Below are 7,550 nucleotides of genomic sequence, written 5' to 3' on the forward strand. Positions count from 1 at the left end.
ACCAAATGTCGACGGAGCTCTGCCGCCGGTTGGCCACGTCGACGAGCTCGGCTTCGATTGAGAAGAAACGATGACAGTCTGACAAAGCAACTTCACCGATGATTATCTCCCAAACCAGCCCGAGTTAGAAGATGATGCAGTTGACAAAGTTGGAGTTCCAATCGAGTTCTACAACTTTGTCAATTGGAGCAAAAGCCAAATCGGCCTGGTTTGAAAGATACAGAGTTTTCAAAATCGATCGAGCAAACTGGTTTCGTTCCAGGACATCGAAAATTTTCTAAGTGTTGGAAACAGCCCCAAATCTGCCTTGTGGGTCACTTTTGAGCTATTTGTGATCATTTTCATGAGATGGCCATAAAACAACTTTTGTTCCTTATAAAATTTGCTACTACTTTTCTGTAGAAAGTTTTGACATGCAAACATTTTATGAAACACTTTTTAAAAGCCTAAGCAAAAGAGGTTTCTAGGGCCTATTTTCATAAGTGTGACTTAAAGGCATATTTTGGAGAAGTGACCAACATGAACATTGTTTCCAAAGCCAAGTTAAGCATAGATAAACAAATTACCAAGGCATTAAGCACAAACACAAGCATGGTTCATTCGATTATAAGTATAGGAAGCCTATTTAAACAATTTAAAACACATTTATGCATAGAATGACATGGCTCAAGATAGATGATGATCATGATATGCTTTGAGTAGATGATGATGCTTATGCTATGCACATGATTAATGCAACCATAACACTGGGGTGTTACAGCCCTCCCCCCTTACAAAAATCTTGTCCCGAGATTTGAAAGCTTACTTTTTGTAAACTTCTTTCAAGTAATCCTCCGTTTCCCAAGTGGCATCTTCTTCCCCGTGGTTACTCCACAACACCTTGTAGAGCTTGACCACACGATTTCGCGTCTCCCGTTCCTTGCGATCAAGAATCGCCACGGGTTTCTCCTCATACACCAAGTCTGACTTCAACTTGATATCTCGAACTTCCACTCGTTCCTCCGGTACACGAAGGCACTTCTTCAATTGTGATACGTGGAAGACAGGGAAAATAGCTCGAAGCGCAACTGGGAGTTGAACTTTGTATGCCACATTCCCTTTCTTTTCGAGAATCCGATAAGGTCCCACATAGCGAGGTGCAAGCTTTTGCTTGACTCCGAACCTCTGTACACCCTTCATCGGAGACACCTTGATATACACATGGTCACCAACTGAAAACTCAATCGGCTTCCTTCTCTTGTCGGCATAATTTTTCTGACGAGCTTGAGCAGCTTCCAGATGTTGCTGGATAGTACGGACTTTCTGCTCGGCTTCATTCATGAAATCAATGCCACAATACCTTCGTTCTCCTGCTTCCACCCAATTCAACGGGGTTCAACACTTTCGACCGTACAAGGCTTCAAATGGAGCCATCTTTATACTCTCCTGATAACTATTATTGTAGGAGAACTCCGCTAATGGCAACCACTTAACCCAAGAACCTTTTGAAGAGAGAGCGCATGCCCTCAACATGTCTTCAAGGATTTGGTTAACTCGTTCAGTTTGACCAGCTGTTTGGGGATGATAAGCAGAGCTGCGGACTAAATGAGTACCAATTTGCTCATGCAGACATTCCCAAAAACGAGCAGTGAACTGTGGTCCATGATCGGATATGACTGTTCGCGGCACACCATACTGACGAACAATGTGCTCGAAATACAACTCCGCATACTGATGTGGACGATAGTCAGTTCGGACTGGAATAAATCGAGCAACCTTGGTCAAACTATCTACAATCACCCAGATGGAGTCGTACCCCTTAACAGAAGTTGCGAGTCCACTGATGAAATCCATGCTGACTTCTTCCCATTTCCAACCAGGAATTGACAAGGGTTGAAGCAAACCAGCTTTCATGTGAACAGCCTACACACGACAACAATTGTCACAACGAGCGACAAAAGCAGCTATCTCCTTTTTCATCTTTGTCCACCAAAACAAAGGTTTCAAATCCTGATACATCTTACTACTACCAGGATGAATAGACAATTTGGATGAATGAGCCTCAGATAAGATCTGATTTTGCAGCTCGCGATCTTTTGGGACCACTAGCCGATCTTTGAACCAAAGAATTCCGTTCTCATCGACTCAGAAATGCTTGGTTTCTTCTTCTTTCATTTTCCTCTTTATATGGTGGATGCCTACATCTGTCTGCTGCAATTCGATGACTCGATTGTGAATGGTACTTTCCAGAGAAATCTGGTTGAGCACCAGTGGATGCATGAGATGTGACAACAACGGGTCTTCCACTTGGATTGAGTGACTGTGCGCTTTCCGACTCAAGGCGTCCGCCACCACGTTTGCCTTGCCCGGATGATAGTGCACTTGGAGATTATAATCCTTAATCAACTCAAGCCACCTTCGCTGTCGCATGTTCAGTTCAGGTTGAGTGAAGATATACTTGAGGCTCTTATGATCGGTGTAGATATTACACAGATTACCCAGCAAATAATGCCTCCAGATTTTCAAAGCATGAACAACTGCTGCCAAATCTAAGTCATGAGTAGGGTAATTGACCTCATGTTTTCGAAGTTGGCGTGAGGCATACGCGATTACGCGACCTTCCTGCATCAACACACAGCCTAAACCAATGCCCGATGCGTCACAAAAGACATCAAAGGGCTTTTCGATATCAGGTTGAGCTAGGACAGGCGCTGATGTCAGCAATGTCCTCAACTTGTGGAATGCCTCTTCACACTCAGGTGTCCACACAAACTTCTCATCCTTCTGAAGTAGATGAGTCATAGGCTTGGATATTTTGGAGAATTCCGGAATGAATCGACGGTAATATCCAGCAAGACCGAGAAAACTCCGAACCTCGTGTACCGAAGTTGGCACTTTCCAATCCAGCACTTCTTGCACCTTAGCCGGATCCACCGATATGCCTTCTTCAGATAAGACATGGCCCAAGAAAGGTACTTTCTTTAGCCAAAACTCACATTTGCTAAACTTGGCATAAAGCTGATGTTCGCGCAAACGCGACAACACTATACGCAGATGCTCTGCATGCTCCTCTTCATTGCGGGAATATACCAAGATATCATCAATGAAGACCACCACAAACTTGTCCAGTTCGGGCATGAACACCGAATTCATGAGATACATGAAATGAGCAGGTGCATTTGTAAGACCGAAGGACATGACGAGATACTCATACAACCCATACCTCATCGAGAAAGCTGTCTTAGGTACATCTTCAGGACGGATCTTGATCTGATGGTACCCAGATCGCAAATCAATCTTGGAGAATACCTTAGCTTTAGACAACTGATCAAACAAAATATCAATGCGAGGAAGAGGGTATTTGTTCTTGATAGTCACCGCATTTAGGGGACGGTAGTCCACACACATGCGCAACGATTGATCCTTCTTCTTCACAAAGATAGCCGAACAACCCCAAGGAGAAGAACTAGGATGAATAAGACCCTTCTTCAACAACTCATTTAGTTGGGTCTTAAGCTCAGCTAATTCATTGGGTGGCATTCTATAAGGTCTTCTAGAGATAGGAGCGATACCTGGAATCAATTCAATTTTGAACTCCACATCCCGATCCGGAGGAAGCCCGGGAAGATCATCAGGAAAAACATCCGGAAACTCACATACCACCGGAATATCCTGAATAGCCTTAGATGTAACTGCATTTACAGTGCCACGGATTTGAATATCACGAGGGAGTTGCACTAGAAATGCCTCCTTGGTATTTGGGTCTTTCAACATCACTACACAAGTGGTGGTGTCGATAAGAACTCCATTGCCACTCATCCACTTCATCCCCAGAATTACATCTATGCCCACACCGGGTAGAACAACCAAATCAGCAAGAAACTGACGGCCTCCTATTTCCAGAGTTGCCCCCAAAACCACTTGATTGGTGGAAATATCATTCCCCGCAGCACTAATACAATAACTGCCATTATCAAGTGTAATGGCCTTGATGCTATGCTTAGACACAAATTCAGAACTCTCAAAGGAATGCGATGCTCTAGAATCAAAAAGCACGAGTGCATCATGTTGATTGACCAGAAACTTACCAGCCGTGACTACCTCACCTGCAGGGATTACTTCCACAGTGGTGTAGTGAACACGCCCCTAACGGACGTTCCCTTGGTTGCCCTTCTTCGGTGGGTAAGGACAGTTGCTCTGCCAATGCCCGGTCTGATTGCAGTTCCAGCACGGACGGTTGGCAGGTGGAGTCTTAGCATAGTTGGGACCCGTGTTGCCCCTAGGAAGAGCAATAGAGTACCCCTTGCGAAAACCCGTCTTGGCCTGATTCTTCTTCATCGGAGGGCGGTACTGCTAGTTAGGCGTTGGAGCCCGGAATGGTGGCTTAGCTGCCACTGGAGCCTTGGACTGAGATGACCCGGCCCCGGCCTCAAAAGCCCTCTTGCGAGTCTTGGTCGCAGTGTACACAGTGTTATAGTTCTCTTGAGTGAGAGCATCACTGACAAACTCATTGAAAGTTGCACACTTAGTGCGGCCCATAGTCTTCAGCAATTTGGGGCCCAAACCCCGCTTGAAGCTAGCAATCTTTTTCGTCTCTGTGTTCACAAACTCAGGAGCATACCTAGACAAATGATTGAAAGCATGCAAATACTCCTTCAGAGTCCTGTTGCCCTGAGTTAACTGCATGAACTCAGTATGCTTCATCTCCATGACACCAGGAGGAATGAAATGCCCTTTAAAAGCATCACGGAAAAGATTCCAGTCAAGCACAGTGTCGGCTGGAAGAGCCTCCCGATACTGATTCCACCAGATGCCTGCCGGACCTTGCAGTTGGTGAGCTGCATATTCTGCCTTCAGACCTTCAGTCAACCGAAGTAAGCGGAACTTTTGTTCCACCGTGTTCAGCCATTCTTCAGCTTGAAGGGGTTCTTCAGCTTCTCTGAAAGGTGGGGGCTTCGTATCCATGAAGTCCTTGAAGCTACTGTACTGGTTAGGAGCGGGCCCTTCCTCTGCATTACGACCTCCCGGATTTGCCATCCGATTGATGGTCTCAGTGAGCATCCTCTGATTTTCCACCATCATTTGCATCAGCTCAGCTGGATTTGGTGGTGGGGGAGGAGGGGGTGGATTCATGTTTGCACGCTGTTCCGCACCTCGGGTGCCACGAGACATCTGTAAAGACACAGTCAGTGAGCATTGATGATGACAAGCACTACCGTTATGGTGGATGCTCAAGTAATTATCTCTGACATACTTGCCCTCTCCCAACTGGTGTAAATTAAACAATACAATTTGATGTAGACAAAAAATACAAAAAAAAACTCCCATACATAAAAGAACAACTTTCGTCAGAGACCATGAATGTTGCAGATCCATCATCTTGCATACGCCAGGAGCAACCAATTTCCTGGTGGTCACCCCAAAAGCCTAGGCAACAAACCGTGCACAATCATGCATATCAGATCTGAAGCAATTCTTTGGGGGTGAGTTGAGAGGGGGAAGAAAGAAACGAGAAATCCAAACAAGAACCTGGTGGATGAGGACGGCGGGGCTAGGGGCTGGGCTGGAGGTGAGGTCGGCAGATCTGGTAGTTGGGGCAGGGCCGACGAGTCCGTTGGCAAACAGCCAGAGGTGATGGCTGGGGAGGCGGGCCTATGGTGGTGGAGGACGGCCGGCAGCACTGCTGGTGGAGGAGGCCGGCGGCACTGCTGGTGGAGGAGGCCGGCGGCACTGCTGGTGGAGGAGCCCTTGGGGCAGAGAGGTTCAACTTCTAACTTCTGATGAGAGGCCAGCAGCTACGGGATTTGGGGAAGAGGAGGTCAGGACACAGATGAGAGGCACGTGCGGCTGAAATTTTTTTGAGATCCCGCGCTATCCATCCATTTGTGTCTCTGTTGGCTGGACCACGGTGAACCGTTGAAGCGCGGGCGACCAAATTCTTTCGCGAGAAACACGCGCAGCAGGCCCGTGATGGCATTTTTGTGACATGAAATTATTTATGTCACTAAGTTGAGATGGCTTTTAAAAAAATGTCATAAACTCATTGATTTAGTGACATTTCGATCACATGTCATGCCATAATCGTCATAAGATGACACATTTCTTGTAGTGAGGGGTTCTTCAGCTTCTGTGAAAGGTGGGGGCTTCGTATCCATGAAGTCCTTGAAGCTACTATACTAGTTAGGAGCGGGCCCTTCCTGTGCATTATGACCTTCCGGATTTGCCATCCGATTGATGGTCTCAGTGAGCATCCTTTGATTTTCCACCATCATTTGCATCAGCTCAGCTGGATTTGGTGGTGGGGGAGGAGGGGGTGGATTCATGTTTGCACGCTGTTCCGCACCTCGAGTGCCACGAGACATCTGTAAAGACACAGTCAGTGAGCATTGATGATGACAAGATTTGCCGCAGAAGAACTTATATTCATGCCTGAAAGTATTCGAGAGAATAGCTTTACAGAAAGGCACAATAATTCAATTCCACAAAACAACATCACCAATCCAACACATGATAGAGATATCCGCAATATGCACCACAACGGGAAACATCGTCATAACATAACAAACATGTTAAGATTGCACATTGGGTCCATAAAGTTATTACATCATCACAGTACATGCCATGATTCAAGGTCAAAGTTTTGGATTACAACATGGTTACAAAAGCACCACGGCTGACTAGCATACTGCAAAAGATCCTCTCATAACACTACCCACTACTCCCTACACTCCAGGCTCGTCGTCCGAGTCGGCGTCGAAGATCGCCTCTCCATCCTCGTCACTAACCGGCTTCAGCTCCTCATCCTCTACGTCCTCGTGCAAAGGTGGTGCAGCCACTGCTGGTCCATCGACCTCCATACCATCATCATCGGCCACAATCACCTGAGGTCCCACCTCTGGATTCACGGGTATAGGGCGAGGAATAGGGTGTAGCAAGTTGTTTAGACGGTGAATCTCCACAAGACCAGCCTCAATCTGATCCTGCAGATAGTTCTCCCGCTCAAGCGACTGCACTCGGTGCATCTCCCATGCTTGGCGCCTGTTCTCCGACACGCGGAGTGCAGTATCCCTCTCACGGGTGAGCTGCACCAAGCGCTCCTGTAAGGTCTCCCTCTCTCTAGCTAACTGGCTCATCTGATCCTGCTTATGATCTCTCTCTCTAATGGCCTTCACCCACTGCTGCCTACGGTACTCCGCAATGTCCTCCCAGTCATTGCGGTCCATCTGAGCTTGCTCCAGGAGCCTAGCTTGCTTGCAAAACTTGCGAGCACGCTTTTCAGCTTTTCGTTGCATCTCCTGAGCCTGGCGAACAGCCACCATCACCTGTGCATAGGTGCCCTCTCGCTGACTGATCAGCTTGAGTACAGCCATCATAGCACTCATAGCAAGACTAGAACTCTCAGCTCTCTCTCCCCTGCCTCGAACCAAAGCATAACCATCAGCCTGTTTCCACTCCGCTGCTGCTGGGTCAGCACGGGGAATGGAGGCCGCTGGTCCTCCCATCAGCTCATCACCACACCTCTGACAGATATCGAGCAGGATAGTCTGGGCTGCAACCTGAGCTGCCTCCCA

Source organism: Sorghum bicolor, chromosome 8, assembly GCF_000003195.3.
Source record: "Sorghum bicolor cultivar BTx623 chromosome 8, Sorghum_bicolor_NCBIv3, whole genome shotgun sequence".
Classification (NCBI taxonomy): Eukaryota; Viridiplantae; Streptophyta; class Magnoliopsida; order Poales; family Poaceae; genus Sorghum; species Sorghum bicolor.